The sequence below is a fragment of the Balaenoptera musculus genome, chromosome 11, assembly GCF_009873245.2.
Source record: "Balaenoptera musculus isolate JJ_BM4_2016_0621 chromosome 11, mBalMus1.pri.v3, whole genome shotgun sequence".
Lineage (NCBI taxonomy): Eukaryota > Metazoa > Chordata > Mammalia > Artiodactyla > Balaenopteridae > Balaenoptera > Balaenoptera musculus.
The window spans coordinates 38,050,659-38,070,753 of record NC_045795.1 but is presented as its reverse complement, the minus strand read 5'-3'; the positions used below and the strand labels follow the sequence as shown (position 1 = coordinate 38,070,753).

Genomic DNA, 20,095 nt, shown 5'->3' with positions numbered 1-20,095 from the left:
TGGGAAATGTTAATAGATTACTCTCCTGACAGTTATTGGAATTTAACCATTAAGCTTCAAGAAATTGTTTTAGTATCCTTACCTTTCATCATTCCATTTTACCCCTTTTCTCTAACACTCAAAATACACTCTACTACCGACATGTCCATTACCTTCTAAAAAAGGACAATATCTAAATAAAATTCCCCAATTATATTACAATGTGGAATATCTTTCAAAAGTTTTTTAAAGCATTTATTTTTCTTTTTAAAGTAATTTAACCTTAATATTGATATTTTCCCAGGAAACCAAATGGATACATTTGCAAATAGCTCAGTGTGAAGAAAATATATTTCAGCTCTTGGGTAGGACTGGCCTCTAGCTCCAAACTTTTTCTTTAAAAAACTTTTTTAGCACAAAAAAACCCACAGAAACAGAAGACAACACAAAGAAAATGTTTGCCTTAATCACTTATTCTAAAGCAAACACCCTTGTAACTACCACCAGGTCAGAAACAACTTCCCTACCTACCCCTGGAAGCCCCTTCTGTAGTCACTTCCCAGTCACAACTGTTTCACCACCAACAACGGCAGCGAATAAGTAACCATTATCCTAACCTTTACAGTAAACATTTCACTTCCTTTCTCTTACATGGTTTTACCACCCAAATGTTCTCCCATAGACAGAATAGTTTCCTCCCTACACACATATATACACTTTTAAAAAACTTGAGATATCTTTTGTCTTTTTTTTTTCAACTTTATACAATTTTTCTCCTGAAGAAAAGAGGCCTTTTGACCTGTAGAGTCTCCCGCAGTCAGGACTTTGCAGATTGCATGATCACGGTGCAGTTCAACATGTCCCTCTGTTCTCTGTTTCCTACGAATTGGCAGCTGGATCTCAAGTCTAGACCCGATTTAGGTTCGATCCCTGTAGCAGCATTTTAGGTGTGGTCTTCCCTCAGGAGGCACATAATGTCTAGTTCTCTCTCTTTTTATGATCTTAGGAGCTGTTGATGCATAATGCCTATATCTATTAATTCACAGGGGTTTGCAAAAGTGGGACATTCTATCATTTCTTTTTTACTTCATAGTGGAATATTTTGATGTAGATTCACTTCCCCTTATCTCCTGTTTGGTTACCCAAATAACCAAACTTAACTTTTTTAAGTTCCCTTAGAGGAGAGATCCTGCAATCATCATCTATGTAACTCTCTTGGGGTCCTACACCTTTGGACTGTGGCTATATGTTTGTTGAATTTGCAGATGAAACAATCCCTATAAATGAGACTAAAAGGCATAGTGAAGTTTTATGTAAAGCAGATGTACATTAATAAAGATTTAGTAGAAAATTCCAGCCACTAGAGACTTAAAATTCTTGCTTCTCTTGTTGATTATGTACTCAAGGTCCAGTCTGTTTCCTGCTGGTCATAAAGCTTTGTGACTTTCATGAAGAGATTGTTAATGAAGGTGAACTGATGAAAGTGAAGTGAAAAAGATTCTTGTGAATCTACTTTGGGTCAATATACAGGGTTCTGGCCCCCCTCTAAAAAGTCAAAAATTAAATAATTTACATCTGTATTTATATTTCATCTATATTTGAGCACAATTTTGGACTTCCAAACAAAAGTGATTATTCTTTCAAAAAGTCTCATTTGATATGTCTGCAGTGATCTAGAGATTATACAACCTAAAGCATTTAAAAAATTGTTTTTGCAAATGTAATTATTTTGAGAGAGTTCAAAAATCTTGGGATTTGGGGGTTGTTTTTATATTTACTACATATGAAGTAGTATGCAGAAAGGATAATTAGTTTTTTATATGATAATTGATAATAGCTATTACTTTTAAAATATTTTCATTCTAAGACAAGTCAACCTTAAATTAGTTGGTTTGTGTTAACAGCTGATGACATTTAAGGTGCCACCTGGAAGTGCTCAGTTCACTTGGAAGCAGTTAGGTGGAGATGCCGAGCAAGAACTTTGGGGTCAGATGGTCTGAGTTCTCAGCCCACCAGCACCACTTAGTAGTTTAATGACCTTAGTTACTTTACTTGTTTATGTCTTGTTTTCCTCATTTGTGAATCTGAGTAGTAAAATCTATCTCCCAGGTGTCAACCAAAAAATAATGCAGGAGACTGCAGATAAGAAAAGTTTATTTGGGGTCTTAAGAATTACAGCTGGGGAGACACAGATTTGGGTAACCCTAAAGGAGTGTTCCTGGGAAGAAAAAGAATCAGGGGCTTATAAAGACAAAAAGCCACGAGGTTGTTAAAAGTTGCCTTGTGAGAACTATGATTGACTCCGACTCGAGTCATACAATATTTGTCCTTAAGGAATCATGAGTTTTTTTAAGGTAAGGGTCCAATAAGTAGACAGACTGTCAGGAGTTTCTGTCAGATGCTCTGGATTACTTCATCAGGTCAAAAGGTCAGATTCCATCCAGACCAGCCATGCATAAGTCACACTTCCTTAATGGCCTCCTGGCTCCATTTTAGAGAGCTCTCTTAGCAATACCAACTTCATTTTGAGTTTCCTTTCACACAGGGCTGTTGAGAAATTTAAGTCATGTGAAATATTGGGAAAAGTGCTTTGTAATATTTACTGGTAGTAGATGTTATATTTAAGGAACTTGAATAACTCAGTTAATCAAATAAACTGAATTGGCCATTATGACAATTGAAAATTTCAGGGCTCCCAATTTGACATTAGAGAGGTTTCAGCTCCAGGGACTTCCCTGGTGGTCTGGTGGGTAAGACTCCACACTCCCAGTGCAGGGGGCCCGAGTTTGATCCCTGGTTGGGGAATTAGATCCTACATGCATGCTGCAACTAAGAGTTTGCATGCTACAACTAAAAGATCCCACTATGCCACAGCTAAGACCCGGCGCAGACAAAATAAATAAATATTTTTAAAAATAATAATAAAGAAAGGTTTCAGCTCCAGATACATCTGAGAGATTCAGATTTTGGAGATGCATTAAATTAGAAATAAAATGGTAAAAATCAGCATACACCTCTGCTTTCTGTGACTCTACATTTTTCATACTCCATCTCCTTGATGTCTACCCAAAAAAAGTACCAGGACTGATATGCTTTTCATTATATGAGATTAGAGACAAAAATAGAACCATTTAGTCTTAACGACTGATTAAAAGACACAGTAGTTAGCCTAATTCTCCAACGTTGGGGACAGATTTTTATATATTACAAATCTGCAGAGAGAAACCCTTCCAGAAAGGAAGAATTTGTTTCAAGAACTGTCTTGGATGAACATCAGAAAAGTTTTTTCTTCCTTTTGACTCAGAGGATGTAACGTTGTACTTTATAGAAATGGAAATAAAGGCATTAGTTTGAATAATTCCCTATATTACTTTGGTTGTAAAGTTTGGATCCTATAACACATTCAAATTGGTTTATATTTAGTTTTACTATTGAACACTGTGACAGAGACAATGCTGTGTTCATCAAATCCTTTTTCTTGTTCATTTTCCCTCAGCACACAGGAAGTTATACCTCCTAGCCTTCTTAGAGTCAAGTCAGGTTTGGCCGGGTGACTAGTTCAGGCCAATGAAATGTCAGCAGAAGTGAAAGGTCCACATCCGGAGGAGGCAAAGAAAAGCCCTTGCAGGATTCTCCAGTCTAGCTCTTCTGGCATCCCTGATGTGAAACCTTGTGTTGGGTTGGCAGAGCCAGGGATGGAAGCAGCTGGGAACGCTGTGTCACCACGTGAAGGTGAGCTGCCCTGTAGAGTCACCTGACCTACTAGTGACCTACAGGTGACTAGTGCAGCACCTAGCCCATCCTGATTCAAACACAGTACTGGATGTTTTACAGTCATTGTAAGTGAAGTGAAAGAATAGAAATGGGGACTGACCCTCTACACCTCTAAGATAAAATTACAATGAACAAATTTATAGCTTCAGTTTTTTAAAGTTGTTGCCCTTAATGAGGCAATTTTACTATACAAGTATCTGGCAACCATTTGCAACCTACTGGAATGAGATATTTTCTTATATTCCTTCCATTTCAAACCTAATCATAATCATTAGCCCCAAATTAGTTTTTAGACTCTTAAGTAATGAAAAAGAAGTCGACTCAAAATTTAAGAAATCGTGCTATTATTAACTTAATTGGTTTTCAACAATTTTAAAACAAAATAGTTTGCATAATCAGTATAACTTTTTATTTAACTAGTATAACTTTTTATTTAACTAGTATAACTTTTAAAAGTACAAAAACCAGTAGAAATCATGACAGAAAGGACTGATGCTATTTCTTTTACGCTTTATAGGTCATGGACTATACATAGATAATTTTTTGAGTGTTGAAATATTTTACTAGTAACAACCAATTTTCCAATAATTTGCTTCAGGTTGATTAAAAATGTGTAATTCAGCTTTGCTTGCTATACTATGTAGTTTCCTTAAACTCAAGGTTTGAGAAAAACGTGTTTTCCCCCCTCCTCTAGGTCAGAATGTATATCCAGGAGAGGGATTTCCAAGCAAAAGGTGTTTAAGGAACTCCATTATTCTCACTACCTCCTCCCCCCAAATGTATGTAAAGATCCGGGCTCCACAATTTTCTAAAAGCATCGGCTGTCCCGGGGCTGCGCGAGCTTGTTTCACAATTCAGATAACTACTAACTTTTCCGTTTCAGACTTCTAATAATTGAAAGAGGGTATCCGCAGCTCAGAAATCGATCTACCGTGGCCGTGCAGCGGTGAGAGCGTCCTCCGTGGGACGGTGGGGCGTGTCGGGAAGGAAAAGGGACACCCTGCTGCGCGCGGCCCAGGGGGCTGGCCGGAGCCCGGCCTTCCCGGCGTGCCCCGCGCGCCGAGGGGGGACTCTTAACGTGAAGCGCCGGGTGAGTCAGCCGCGTGGCCGCGCGGGCCGGGGCCGGGGCTGGGGCTGGGGGGGGCGCGCGCCGCTGCGGCCCGGGCGGTCCTAGCGGCGGCTGCTCGCGGCGCCGTGTGCGCGCGCCTCCCGGGCGGATTCGGACCCCGAGTGCGAGAGCGTGGCAGGGAGCTTCAGGTAAGTGGCGGCACGAGACCGTTCGCCTCGAAGACCCGGCGGGCCTAGTGCGGCAGCGGGCCTGGCCCCGGAAGGTGCCTTTGTGTCGGGGGTAGGGGGCCGACTCCTCAGGACGCCGACTCCTCAGGACGCCCATCGGGCGGCAGCCCGCCGGGTCGGACCCCCAGTTTGAAAGCCCGCGGGGCTACAGTCATCTCGAGGCACAACGTTGGCTAATGGGTTCCAGGCGCCAGTTTCCGTGCTGAGGGTAAAGCTTGGTAATCCGGGGAAGAAGGGGGGTCGCCTTGGGTGGAAATCGTCAACACAGTCGTGGGGACAGCTAAAGTATAACTTGACTTTCCTGCAGGCCTTTGGTGTTTTTAATCCCAACAGAAGAGAAATGATGAGAGCCCCGGAGTGTTTATTGATAAAACATTTGCAGACGTGTTTTTTCTGGCAGTTAATTGAATTCATTAAAAATTAGGTAGTTGGTCGGACTTCTGGCTCTTTGCACCCCTGCTTCAGTCTTCCTTCTCTGCCACCCACAAATTACTAGCTTTCATCAGTGCCTCTGAGTGCAAAAGAGCTGGGGGAGCCTGAACTGGTAATTTTGTTTTAAATAAAGCCTTACTTTTTATAGCGTTCAGTGTTTTCAGGTTTACAAGCCTAGTTCTGCACTATCAAAAAAAAAAACTCTTCTATTTTGGAGTTTGTGATTCTTTCTGAAAATTCCTGGATTGATCCGATTTATTTTTAAACGAGAAACCAGTGAACAAACTAACAGGATAAACAGACTGTGAGGAACAGTTTAACCAGTTTATGAAAATGCATTTTCCAGGCTCTTTAATTGTGCCCCTGTTAGCTGTTAAACAACTAGCTGCAGCTGTTACCTGAGAAATTAAGGTTCTTTTTTTTAATGGTCCCCCAAACAGTGTTGTAGTTATAGCAGTTGAATTTGAAGAATCCAGTTGAAGAACTACACCCTTAACTCCTCTTCCTCACCCACCGACCCAAATTCTGGGACAGTAGTTCTCAAACATAAGTTTGCTCCTTAAAAGTACCAACACCCCTCCCAGAAATTTTTTTTATAATTTTTAAAATTGTTTATACAATTTTTAAAGGTTACTTTCCATTTACAATTACCAAATATTGGCTCTACTCCCCGTGTTGTACAGTACATCCTTGAGCCTTACACCCAATAGTTTGTACCTCCCACTCCCCCAGCCCTGTATTATTCCACCCCCACCCGGTAACCACTTGTTTTTTCCCTGTATCTGTGAGTCTGCTTCTTTTTTGTTGTATTCACTGGTGTGTTGTATTTTTTTAGATTCCACATGTAAGTGATATCATACAGTATTCATCTTTCTCTGACTTTTCGCTTAGCATAATGCCCTCCAAGTCCATCCATGTTGCTGCAGATGGCAAAATTTCATTCTTTTTTTATGGTTGAGTAGTAGTCCATTGTGTGTGTGTGTGTGTGTGTGTGTGTATTCTACATCTTTATCTATTCATCTGTTGATGGACACTTAGGTTGCTTCCATATCTTGGTAATTGTAAAGAATGCTGCTGTGAACATTAGGGTACATGTATCTTTTCCAATTAGTGATTTTGTTTTTTTCAGATATATAGCCAGGAGTGGAATTGCTGGGTCATATGGTAGTTCTGTTTTAGTTTTTTGAGAAACCGCCATACTGTTTTCCACAGTGGCTGCACCAATTTACATTCCCACCAACAGTGTACGAGGGTTCCTTTTTCTCCACATCCTTGCCAACATGTTTTATTTGTGTTCTTTTTGATGATAGCTGTTCTGACAGGTGTGAGGTGATATCTCATGTGGTTTTGATTTGTACCTCTCCCAGAAATTTGATTCTAGAGATCAGTGATGGGTTTCCGAGTCTGCATTTTAAGCAAGCACCCCCTCCCTTGGTCTGTTATTGGTGATCCAGGGACCACACTTTGAGAAACACCAAAATAGGGCTGGCCTGAGAATTTTTAGAACTGCCCAACTTCCTTATCCCTTTATTGATTTACTCTCCCCTGCCCCCTAACCAATCATAAGCCAAGAAAATCTGACTCTTTGGAAGGAAACTTTAGAAAAGATAGTGCTTTCTTGGACTCTGACACCAGGGTAAGAAATACTTTCATACATATTGTAATATTGCCTTAGAGATGGTCCGTGCCTGTTAATCTGTCCTTTTACCTTCTGGGAGCTGCTTCCAGTAGCATCAGCTCATAAGTTATGCCATTAGGCCAAATCTTTCCCCCTCCCAACTAATTTAGTCTCCTTCCCCCTAGAACCAGGACAGCCAATGCCTTGTATTTCCCATTGCCTTGAGCTCTCAGATTTCCTGACATGTACCAGTACCAGTAGCATTTATGAGGGCTTTCAGGTCATCTGAACATTAATTCAGTCATCAGATATGCCAGTAATGCCTGTTTTGTGCACAGCACTGTAGTAGACCATTTTAGCAACAACATTGCAAAGATGTCACAGAGTTGCCTTGCTCCCTTGAGGTAGATATGAGGGCTGGATAACCTCTGCTCCCAAAGCTTTTTGTTTCTTAGTTCTTCTTCAAATATATGTGTAGGGATGAGATTAGAGTTAGACTGTGTGCTTCTGACTTTTTTTCTGTCTTTGGTTTCTTCTTGGCATCTCATTTTTCTTACTAATCTTTTCTGTTGATTCACAAAATACCACATCTTCCCTTCTATAGCCCTGGGCTTTCCGATTATTGTGTCTTCCTCTGCCCCTGAATCTGAACATGCCTACTCCTCCTTGGCTAACTGGAGTAAAAAGTTTAGGGAAATTGTTGGCATACTGAATGATTTCTAGTTGGAAGACCCAGAGTCATGGAAATATGAGGCTTAGAGCTATAAGGGAACCTATTACAAATGTATCTATTGCAATCCTCTTGCCTTTTAAGATGAGGAATCTGAGAGATGAGAGCAGAGTGAGGACTCCTGGCTCCTAGCCCAGTGTTCTTTCCACTAAATCATCTCAAGAAAAATGCTTCAAAAATGGAAAAGGTTGGGCTTCCCTGGTGGCGCAGTGGTTGAGAATCCTCCTGCCAATGCAGGGGACACGGGTTCGAGCCCTGGTCTGGGAAGATACCACGTGCCGCGGAGCAACTAGGCCCGTGAGCCGCAACTACTGAGCATGCGCGTCTGGAGCCTGTGCTCCGCAACAAGAGAGGCCGCGACAGTGAGAGGCCCGCGCACCGCGATGAAGAGTGGCCCCCACTTGCCACAACTAGAGAAAGCCCTCGCACAGAAACGAAGACCCAACACAGCCATAAATAAATAAATAAATAAATAATTTAAAAAAGGGAAAAGGTTTAGAGAAGTTCAGTTATAAGTAGATAAAGAAAACTGAGAGACTTTCACATGAGTACAGAAGCAGTATTTGGAAAAATGGAGATTGAAGGAGAGTATGTTCTAACCACATAAATCAGGAAGAGTGGGAACACTAAAATAAGGAACTCTGAAGCTTGGAATAAGTAGTAATAGAATAAGAGCAAATAGTTATCTTGTAATCCCAAGAAATGTTATGAACTTGGTATTTTTTTTTTAATTCGGTAAAGGTTAAAGTAAGTACATTGGTGAATTTTTATTAAATGTTAGATGTTTGAGCAATGTCCAGAATCTTTTGAAGTTGTCGCATAACTGTACTGTTGTCCTTACCCAAGTTATTAGGTATCTCTGTGGGAGACAGAATATAAGACTGATCTAACTGCTAATCTGATTCAATATACTTCTTATGAAAAATGAGATTATTGGAATAGTATATGCATTTCTAGAATCATAGGAAGGAAAGAAGTATGGATGAAAGAAGAGAACCCTTTGCTATTTTTGCTTAGAGTCCCCAAAGTAGACATTGTTTTTTGTTTTTTTGAATAAATTTATTTATTTATTTATTTTTGGTGGCATTGGGTCTTTGTTGCTGCGCCCAGGCTTTCTCTAGTTGCGGCGAGCAGGGCCTACTCTTCGTTGCAGTGCGTGGGCTTCTCTTTGTTGTGGAGCACGGGCTCTAGGCGCGCGGGCTTCAGTAGGTGTGGCATGCGGGCTCTAGACCACAGGCTCAGTAGTTGTGGCACATGGGCTTAGTTGCTCCGCGGCATGTGGGATCTTCCCAGACCAGGGCTCGAACCCATGTCCCCTGCATTGGCAGGTGGATTCTTTTTTTTTTTTTTTTTTTTTTTATTTAATTTATTTTTTTGGCTGCGTTGGGTCTTTGTTGCTATGCACAGGCTTTCTCTAGTTGCAGTGAGTGGGGGCTATTCTTCGTTGTGGTGCACGGGCTTCTCATTGCGGTGGCTTCTCTTGTTGTGGAGCACAGGCTCTAGGCACGCGGGCTCAGTAGTTGTGGCTCGTGGGCTCAGTAGTTGTGGCTCATGGGCTCTAGAGCACAGCAGGCTCAGTAGTTGTGGTGCACGGGCTTAGTTGCTCCGCGGCATGTGGGATCTTCCCGGGCCAGGGTTCGAACCTGTGTCCCCTGCATTCGCAGGCAGATTCTTAACCACTGCACCACCAGGGAAGCCCGGCAGGTGGATTCTTAACCACTGCGCCACCAGGGAAGTCCATCCTAAAGTAGACATTGTTGGATTGTTCTTGTATATTCATGAAAGTAGAATTAGAAATAGTAAGGACTTAGTAATTAGTAGACATTGTTATGTTCCAGACACTGTGCTAAATGTTTTTACATCCATTGCCTCATTTAATTATCTCCATTTTATAGCCAAGGAATCTAAGACACAAAGAGCTTAAGTTTGCCCAAAGTCATACAACGTGTAAGTGGCAGAGCCAGCATTCAAATTTAAACTGACTCCAAAGCCATTACAATTTATGCTCAATAGTGCCCTCATTATACTTCATTGGGCAGTGGTTAAGAATGTGGGCTTTGGAGCCAATTTTTCCTGGGTTTAAGTCTTAGTGCCTTCATTTACTAGCTTGGATATTCATCAGTTTCTGTGTCTCCGAAAAAGACGTTGTTATCGTACCTACCTCAGAGGGTTATTAGGATTGGGTTAATTCATGTAAAATGCTTTGATTTGCACCTGACTATTGTGAGTTCTCAGGAGATGCTGGCTGTTAACTGTTTTTTTTTTTTAATATTTTAATTTAAGATATTTTCTTTAGATTCAGATTTCAGATTCAATGTCCTTTCCAGCATTGAAATATTAAGGCTTTTATGATAAGTATAGATATAAATTAAACTTTATCTCTGTTCTTACTATAACATGGGGGCAGGGCTTACTAACATTTTGGAAAGCACTGGGGTGTAGTAGAAAGATCTGTGACATGATTTGGTTAAGAAAGTTCAACTTCCTTAGAATAAAACAACTAATGATCTACACTTCTATATGAAGATCACAGTCCATACCTTAAAACCATGTAAGACGCCTGCATTGTGTTTGCCCTAAATTACTCTTTTTTTGTGGGAGAGGGTAAAATTTAATTTTTGCAGTTGTATCTGTGTATTAGTTTGCTAGGACTGTCCTAACAAAGTACCACAAACTGTGTGGCTTAAACAACAGAAATTTATTTTCCCACAATTCTGGAGGCTGGAAGCCCAAGTTCAAGGTGTTGGCGGGGTTGGTTTCTTCTGAGGCCTCTCTCCTTGGCTTGTAGGTGGCTGCCTTCTCCTCCCTGTGTCTTCACATGGTCAGTCTTCCCTCTGTGCCTGTGTGTCCTCATCTCCTCTACTTAAAAGGACACCAGTTGTATTGGATTAGGGCCCACCCTAATGACTTCATTTAATCTTAATCACCTCTTTAAGGCCCTATTTCCAGTCACATTCTGAGGATTTAGGGTAATGGACTTCAACATATGAATTTTGAGGGAAACACAATTTAATTTATCTCATAACAATCTGTTTAGGGAATTAAATGTCAGGTAATCTGAATGTTCCATTGTCGTTATTGTTGAGCGCCCTCTGACTTGGGATTCGAGCATCATCCTTTATCCTGTGCCTACCCACCTGTCCTACCTTCTACCTGTTCCTTAGAACCATGCTTGCTGTTGAGTACCCTAAGAAGCACACCATGCCTCCACATTAAGCCCTTGTGTTGGATTTAAAGCTACCAAGATTATTCTGTCATCCTATTGAATAATCTGCTTTGAGAAACTATTTCATGTTTTTAACCTGAATTCCTAATTTGTCTTATATTCCTAATATTTCTTCTTTAATCTAGATGGGAAAATTAAAAAAAATTACCAAATCTCTTTAGTAATATATCATTTTCTTCTGAAACTTTAAAAAATGTCTTTTAAACTGTTCTAAGCTTTAAAAATACTCCAGTATTTTCTTGAAGAGTTCCATGTTTTTACAGATACATTTTCCTTTGTCATTTTAAAAGTAATAACACATTCATTTTAGAGACTTTGGCATACTCAATAAAACAATTTTTAAAAATCACATAATGATAAGCCTACAATTAAGGGAGAATAGTTGTTTATATTTTTAATCTTTTTTTCTATGACTATATTTATTGTTTCAACCTGCCCTTTTTAAGACTAGTTTATCTATACTGTTTCATGCTATTTTAGTTATTATTCTAAAACTTTTTTAGCCTTTCAACGTGGCGAATTATATTGATTTTAGAATGTTAAGTCAACCTTTGCCATATGTATTATCCTTTTTGATGTATCTGGGTTTGATTTTTTAATAATTTGTATAGGATTTTGTGCTTATGAGAAAAAGTCATCTGTAATGCTTTTTGGTAATGTTCTTGTCAAGTTTTGGGTCAGTGTTATGCTGGCCTCAGAAAATGGATTGGGATATAGGCCCTCCTTTTCTGTTCTCTGGAAGCATTTGTATAAGATTGATGTAATTTCTTCCTTAAAGGTGTGGAAGAATTTGCTAGTCAAGCCACTTGGTCCTGAAGTTTTCTTTAAAGGACGGTTTTAATTATGTAGTATGGTTCTGCGTAGTATTTATATATCATCAAAATAATCTATGTCATCTATCTATTTGTATATAAATATACACACATATATATTAAGCTGCTTATTGAAGGGAGTTGGTGTATACATTGTGGAGACTGGACTAGGCCATCAGGAACGGCAGGCTGGGACTCTTGGGCAGGAGTTGAAGCTGCATTCCAGTCAAATTTCTTCTTCCTCAGAGAAACCGCAGTTCTGTCCTTAAAGCCTTTCAATTGGTTGGATCAGGCCCACCCACATTATCTAGGATAATCTTCCTTACTTAAACTAAAATGATTAAAGACTTTAACCACATCTACCAAATACCTTCACAGTAACACGTAGATTAGTGTTTGATTGAATAACTAGGACTGTAGCCTCGCGGGTTGCCGTATAAAACTGACCATCACAGCTTCTCTGCAGTCTTGGCTATCTTACTAGTTGTCTAATGCCTTCAGACAGATGGGGTTTTTTTTTGGTTTTTGTTTTCTGTTTTACCCATCCGATTCTGATGGATGCATTATTCCAGGGCATAGGACTTGCCAATGCGTGGAAGTCACGGTGGGTGTGGGGAGAAGGCAGACTTCAGCTTGGCGCAAGGGAAAAAAAGTTTTTTTTCCCTTGAGGATTGCTGGCCACCAATAGGGTGAGCTAAGCAAGAGATTCTTTATTGGGGGATATTTTTAGGTAGACTGGACTGAACTAATAAAAGTGTTTTTGTAGTCCTAGATGGAAGGTGATTGGGACCCAGATTTTTTTTGAGATTTATGATTGGTAAAATTGTGGGGGGAAATTGGGAGCCCATCATCAGGTTGCCAGCCTTTTAGGACATTAAAAAAAAATCTGACTATCATTTTCTGTCACCATTATGTTGTAAAAGAAAAGACATTTAATATCGAAAAAGAAGTAAAGATTTAATTTAGGTACCAAGAAAGCATTACACTAATATGTACCATAATTTTCAATTCACATTTTAATATTTTTGAAATCAGGCTATATCTTAAAATCATGTATGTATTTAATATAATAGTGCTTTCCTGAAACACTGTTATTATATTGATGTCTTAGTCAACGTCAGGTGTCTTAGAACTGGGATAATAATTGTGTGTGTGTGTGCCTGCCCCCATGTGTTACATCATCTCCATTGTCCTCATTTTTGCTAAGAGTCGGTGAAAACTTCTGATGCTAATTGATACTGGTCCTTGAACCATCTTCTGACACAGTGATTTTGGATTGTCTCCAGAATTTTCAATGTGTGTTCTATTGCTACAGTACTGATCCATGGATCTGTCCCCTAAGACCTTCCGATCTTTTCTTACTGTACCAAAACTTAGCTCTTTCTTATAAAATGGCCTACTGTATTGAGTAATACGTTTAAAATTTTTTTAATTGCACTCCCTTGTACTGTTTAAAGACATTATTGCTAATAGTATATCTTTGGATATTTCCTGGAAGTTTGCCATTAAGTAATCTTTAACAGCTTGTGTATCTATAGAGGGTTTTAGATAATAGCAAGCAGAAGAGTGCCCTGGACATTAGGGACCTCATATGTTGACTGGCTGTTTCTTAGGAATCATGAGCTTTGCCTGGTCTGTTATGTACCTTGGATTGTTCCTAGCTTAAAGGTGTCGTTAGAATGACCATAACTAGTTGAATCCATCAAAAGATAGAAGCACCTGTGTGGAAATTACAGAATTTGGTCTACCCTGTTTTTAGGTAATAAAGTTGAAAGTTACAGCAGAATTAGGTAAGGTCTTAATTTGAACTCGGGGAACTCAGATTGTAAAATCAACCCCTATCTGGAGTTAATTGATTTAGAGGTCATCTCAAAGCAACTATTTAAACAGAAAATGTGCTAGGTGTGCCTATTACTGGCACAGAAAGGTCATATGTCCTGGCTCCAGATCTTGGGCTTGAAATCGTATCTCCAAACCTGTGAAACTTATGTAGAATTCATGAAGTAAATCAGACCTATAAGGAGAGGCAACGCAGCTTAAGGGTAACATGCATTTGACTCTGGAGCCAGAAGCCTGGGTTTTGAAGCCTGGCTCTACTATTTATTAGTTATGTGACTGTGGGAACTTAACCTCTTTCTTCCTCAGTTTCCTCATCTGTAAATGGGGGTAATAATAGTACCTACTTCATAAAAGTTTTTTTTTGTGTATTAAGTTAAATAATATTTATAAAGTACTTAGAATAATATGTAGCACATGATATATGTTCTCAGTGAAGTTTAAGTCCATCTGGACTTAAGATGGAATGTTTGTGGTGATTTGGCATATTGAAGAATCTCAACTGATTAATTTGATTCCAGTGTAAAATGTGTTCTTGAGTAACTGGGTTTAGATTTGATTATTAGTTTAAGGATGTAAGAAAACTTTGCATTTTGAAAGGGTGCTGCAATATTTAAGAACTTCTTGAGATATACTAGATTCAAAAGTTTACTTTTTTAGGATTTACTGAATTTTTTTTTTTAAATTTATTTATTTATTTTTGGCTGTGTTGGGTCTTCGTTTCTGTGTGAGGGCTTTCTCTAGTTGCGGCAAGCGGGGGCCACTCTTCATCGCGGTGCGCGGGCCTCTCACTGTCGCGGCCTCTCCCATTGTGGAGCACAGGCTCCAGACGCGCAGGCTCAGTAGTTGTGGCTCATGGGCTTAGTTGCTCCGCGGCATGTGGGATCTTCCCAGACCAGGGCTCGAACCCTTGTCCCCTGCATTGGCAGGCAGATTCTTAACCACTGCGCCACCAGGGAAGCCCCTAAAGGTTTTTTGAGTACTTAAAGATTTGCTTGGGAGACAAAGTGCTAAAACAAGAAAAGAGAACATATTAAGATGATAAGTATAGTTTTAAATGTTTGGCAATGTCAAACTTAGGATCGTGGTTTTAGGGGATTAAACTATATTTGTCTTATTTTATATTTTAAACTGAGTAGTGAGTAAAAATGTTATCGTTATTTAAGTCTTTTTTTTAATAGGTAATTTGATAAAGTTGTAAAGGAAACTGTTTAAAGGCCTTTAGACAGTTATAAATTAATGTAAGGTCTTAAGTCTTAATTTAAATCCAAGTAACTGTAGTATAGTCTCTTCTGGCACAAAAGCTGTTCTTGGGCATAAGTTATATTGACAAAAAGGTACTAAGGGCGGTAAGTTAGGGATGTCAAGTAGAGAAGACAGGAAAATATATCCAAGCAGTTATAATCTTGTCACTACTGTCCTTGTGCTTTTATCTGCCAGCTTGCTAGCCTGGCCTCAGGAATTCATAGAGGAAAATGAAGGAGAAGGGATGTGGAATCAGAGGCGTTCCTGCCTTTCTGTGGAATTGGAATGCCCTCTTCTCTCCTTTATCTCTTCTCTTGTTACGGCTTTCTTCCAAGGTAGAAATAGGAAGAGAAGTGGTTCTGGCAACAGATATCTTCAAATGTTATGCCTTGCCCAACTTGTGTAGTTTTTTTGCCTTAAATTCTATTTCCTAGCCTATTAATGTAGTTTCACCAAGTTCTTGGGTATTTCCCTTTTTTCCCCATCCTTTGCGCATTTTTCTGTTGGGTTAGTTTCATGCATTTTCATAAGCCCTTGAATATTGTGATAATAACTCTTTGTAAAAGTCTGTTGCAAATACAATTTTTCAAGTTTTTTTTTCTTTATAGGATTCCTTGCCATACAAAAGTTTAAAAAATTTTTTGTAGTCAGATTTGTCTTTCTCTTCTTTTTTAGCTTTTGGGTTTTTGGTCTTGATTAAAAAGGCCTCCCTACTCTAAGTTTGTAATCTCCTAGAATATTCTTCAAAAAGAATATTGTTGTGATTCAGTCTCTCATTCATGAGATGAAAGGGTATACCAGATGAGTTGTTCCCAAACATAGCTAGTCCACAGGATCAGCTGAGGAGTTTTGTTAAAAATTCATATTCTTGGGACTTCCCCGGCAGTCCAGTGGTTAAGACTCCGCGCTTCCACTGCAGGGGCATGGGTTCGATCCCTGGTCGGGGAACTAAGATCCCACATGAAAAAAAAAAAAAGCACATTCTCAGATCCACCCTAGACCTACTAAATCAGAATCTCTGGGGAATAGGGCCCAAGAATGTTTTTAACAAGTTCCGCTAGGTTATTCTGATTATCAGCTAGACTTGAGAACCACTGGACAAAATAATCACTAAGGTCTCTTCTGATCCTAAAATATCACTTTTCTGTATTATGTAACTCTTGTGTTTCACATTCTCAACAACTGGGATTGTAAGCTCTTTGAAGGTAGGCAGGACTGTGTCTTAGGTACTACCCTTCTTGCTGTCAACCCACTGAGATCCTTTCATGCCTAGACAATTCCAATAACCTCTTACTCTTCTAGTCCCTCTGTGATTGTATTTATCTTAAAGCAACATGTTGAACATGACACTTCTCTGTGTAAAAACTTTGGCTACAAGACAAAGTCCTAACTGTATTTTACTTTATAGCTCAAGGCCTCCATAAGCTAGCTCCAGCTTGGTTTTCAACCTTATCTTCTAGGGCTGTTGTATACAGCCATCTAAGTTGTGCGTTGTACAGCTCCTTAAATGATGGTGTGCATGGGGTTCCCTGAAGTCGTATGGTATGGTGATTCTGATTTCTCCCACCCTTCACTCTAACCTGGTTGCTCTCCCCACCGCCCGCACTCCTTCATATAGTATAAAGCCTGTTCAAGCTTACTTTCCTGCTTGTTATACACCATTCATCCTGTCTAAAATGCTCTTTCCTTTTTTCTCTATCAAAGTTCTACCTATTAACATCTAAGAGTGGAGTATTAAACAGCCATTAAAAAGAATGAGGAAGACTTCTAATCACTCCTATGGAGTGAATTTGAGATATATTGTTAAGTAAAAATAGCAAAGTACAGGACTGGATATGGTATTCCATCTTTTGTATAAGAAAAAGAAGAATTAAGAATTTATATGTATATACACACATTATGCTTATTTCTATAAATAGAAACATGAAAGATAAACAAATTAATAAAACTAGTTATCTGTAGGGAATAGATAGGAAAATATTGGAGGGAAAGGGGAAGGGAGAGACACTTCTCTGAGCATTCCTTTTTTGTAACAGTTTAACTTTTGAAGAATGTAAATGTTTTACATATTCAAAAATTAAATTTAAAAATAATGAAAAATAAGCTATAATTGAGTGTTAAAAAATGAACCTAAATTACAGGACATACAGAGAAAAAATAAAAATAAAATAACTTGAACATAGCACACTGACTGTACATCCCTAGTGGGATATACTTTAAGGACAAAAAGAATTGACCCCCAAAAGACTTAAACTCAGTAGGTTTATTGTTAGTAATATTAACGTTATAATTTAAAAACTAGTTTATGAACCAAGATTTTCATTGTGAGAGAAAAGATATAGTACTAATATAAAGTAAGTAAAGAAAAACTATAATGTTGAATTTGAGTTGAAAATATCAATATAAACTCTTTTTTTGTTGAAAATATCAATATAAACTCTTTTTTTTTTTTTTTTTTTTTTTTAACCCCCAACTTTGCTTCTAGACCATTTCAGGAGACGATGACATCTCAATAGCTATGAAGACACCTAGTGCTCAGATCCTGATTTATAAATGCTTTTGTCCACTAAAAGGAACAAAGGCTCCAGGGAGGAATAGCTGATTCTAGGTCTGGGTCAGAGATGGTAAAAGGTGAGCTTAGAAAAATCTTGTACAAAATAAAATAGAATAGAATAGAATAAAATAAAATAAAATTCCTCTCACACACACACACACAAAAGAATAAAGCTGCTATGAACTTTCATTAAGAAAAGAAAAATCTTGTACAGGAAGTAGCCTCATCAGCCAATAGAATTAGGGTTAAATGACACAGATGAAGGCTTGAAGGGAACCATATTAGCCATAACTGGGACTATTTATTTATTTAATTTGGTTGTGCTGGGTCTATTTGGTTGTGGCAGGCGGGCTCCTTAGTTGTGGCATGTGGGCTCCTTAGTTTTGGCTCGCAGGCTCCTTAGTTGTGTCATGTGAGTTAGTTGCGGCATGCATGTGGGATCTAGTTCTCTGACCAGGGATCAAACCCGGGCCCCCTGCATTGGGAGCGAGGAGTCTTAACCGCTGTGCCACCAGGGAAGTCCCACCTGGGACAATTTGAACCAAAAATTGGACAACTTGAAAACAAATGATGGTAATGGATTGTTACAATACATTAGATTAAAACAAATCTTTGAGTTCATAATAATACTTAAAAGGAAGATAAAGGGAGAGTGAAGAAATAGTTTACTTAACAGAAGAATGCTAGACAATAAATGTAGGAGGAATGATAAAATTAGAAAGTTATCATTTTGTAGTCCCAAATGTAATAACTGATTCAGGCAAGAATCATCAACAGATGCTAAAACCACTGGGTGAAAAGTTATTGGGAGATTGGGTATTAGATCTCTCTTTACAATGGATAGACCTATGGTCACCACTTTAACCACATGATCAAACTTATCCCCTGTAGTGGGGTAGCCTGGCATTATGTGCCTCTGATGTGATGGCATTTGGAAGGACTTAGCTTTCATCTATACATGTACATACTCTTGTTTAAGAAAATTAAACTTGTATCTAATCACGTGGAAACAATCAGACGGATGTTAGAACTGACCTAGACTTTTTAATTTAAAAAATTTTTTATTTTTATTTTATTTTATTTTTTATTGAAGTATAGTCGATTTACAATATTGTGTTAGTTTCAGGTGTACAGCAAAGTGATTCAGTTATATGTTTTTTCAGATTATTTTCCATTACAGTTATTATAAGATACTGAATATAGTTCTGTGTTATATAGTGAATCCTTGTTGCTTATCTATTTTATGTATAGTAGTTTGTATCTGTTCATCCCATACTCCTAATTTATCCTCCCCCCCTTTCCCCTTTGATAGCCATAAGTTTGTTTTCCATATCTGTGAGTCTGTCTCTGTTTTGTATATAGGTTCATTTGTATTATTTTTCAAATTCCACATATAAGTGGTATCATAATATTTGTCTTTGGCTTACTTAGTATGATATTCTCTAGGTCTAACCATGTTGCTGCAAATGGCAATATTTCATTCTTTTTTATGGCTGAATAATATTCCATTGTGTGTGTGTGTAGATATCTACCAGTCATCTGTTGATGAGCCCTTGGGTTGTTTCCATGTCTTGGCTATTGTAAATAGTGCTGCTGTAAACATTTGGGTGCATGTATCTTTTTGAATTAGAGTTTTTGTCTTTTCTGAATATATGCCCAGGAGTGGATCATATGGTATCTCTATTTTTAGCATGGAACCTCCATACTGTTTTCCATAGTGGCTGCACTAATTTACATTCCTACCAACAGTGTAGGAGGGTTCCATTTTCGGACCTAGGCTTTTTTAAAAAGTCAATTTCATGTAAAACAAAACAATCCCCCCCAAATTGCAGGGGTGGGGGGCAGTGGTATAGAATATGCAAGATTAAAAGACTCAGAACAACCAAATGTAAGGAATGAGCCTTGATTGAATTATGGATCCAAAAAAAAAGGTTCTGAAATTAAATATGAGGCCAATTGAGTAAATTTGATTATGGGTTATATATTAGTATTATGGAATTGCTCATTTTCTTAGATGTGAAAACGGTACTGTTGTGTTTTTTAAGAGAATGTTCTCAGAATATGCTTGCTAAAGTAACTGGGTGAAGTGTTGTGATGTCTGTAACTTTAAAGTGATTCAGAAAAATGTGTGTGGTGGGAGAGCACAGGCTCACACACAAATTAGGCAGATAATCATTGGTCAGTCTGGCAGATATATAAGATTTTACTGATTGTAATGATTTTTTCCATTTTCCTGTAGATTTGAAAAGTTTCAAAATAAAAAATTGAGGAGAAAATCTTATCTTTACTTCAGAGCCCAGCTCAGATTTTGTCTCATATGAAGACTTCCTTTTCCCAACCATACTATCTAGAGGTGATTTTCTCTAACTTTTATGTTTATCTTAAAACCTGAATGCCACATGAGAGCTACCTGAGAAGCTGACTTTTTAAAAAATTATAAATTCCCAGACCCCACTGTAAAGATAGGCCCGAGAATCTGGAACCACTGGTTTGAATCACTTATTCTGTATTTATTACGTAAATTTGCTTATCTTTTTCATATATCCCCACCTAACCAGTCGGAGCTTAGCGCTAACCCTTGAAAATGTTGCTC

At 38.6% G+C, this 20,095-nt stretch overlaps 1 protein-coding gene across 6 annotated transcripts in view; it reads left to right on the top strand.

The window, feature by feature from the left end:
• The first annotated feature begins 4,866 nt into the window (after window positions 1-4,866).
• Window positions 4,867-20,095, top strand: part of KCTD20 (potassium channel tetramerization domain containing 20) — a 40,677-nt gene continuing 25,448 nt past the window's right edge. For 2 of the 6 annotated variants that reach the window (XM_036868524.1, XM_036868519.1), the window contains exon 1: window positions 4,867-5,010. The gene's annotated coding sequence lies outside the window, so the exon portion shown is untranslated. Of the gene's footprint in view, window positions 5,011-5,076; window positions 5,258-19,741; window positions 19,856-20,095 lie in introns of those variants that run through there. The other 4 variants (XM_036868520.1, XM_036868525.1, XM_036868523.1 and 1 more) reach the window with 4 other exon arrangements.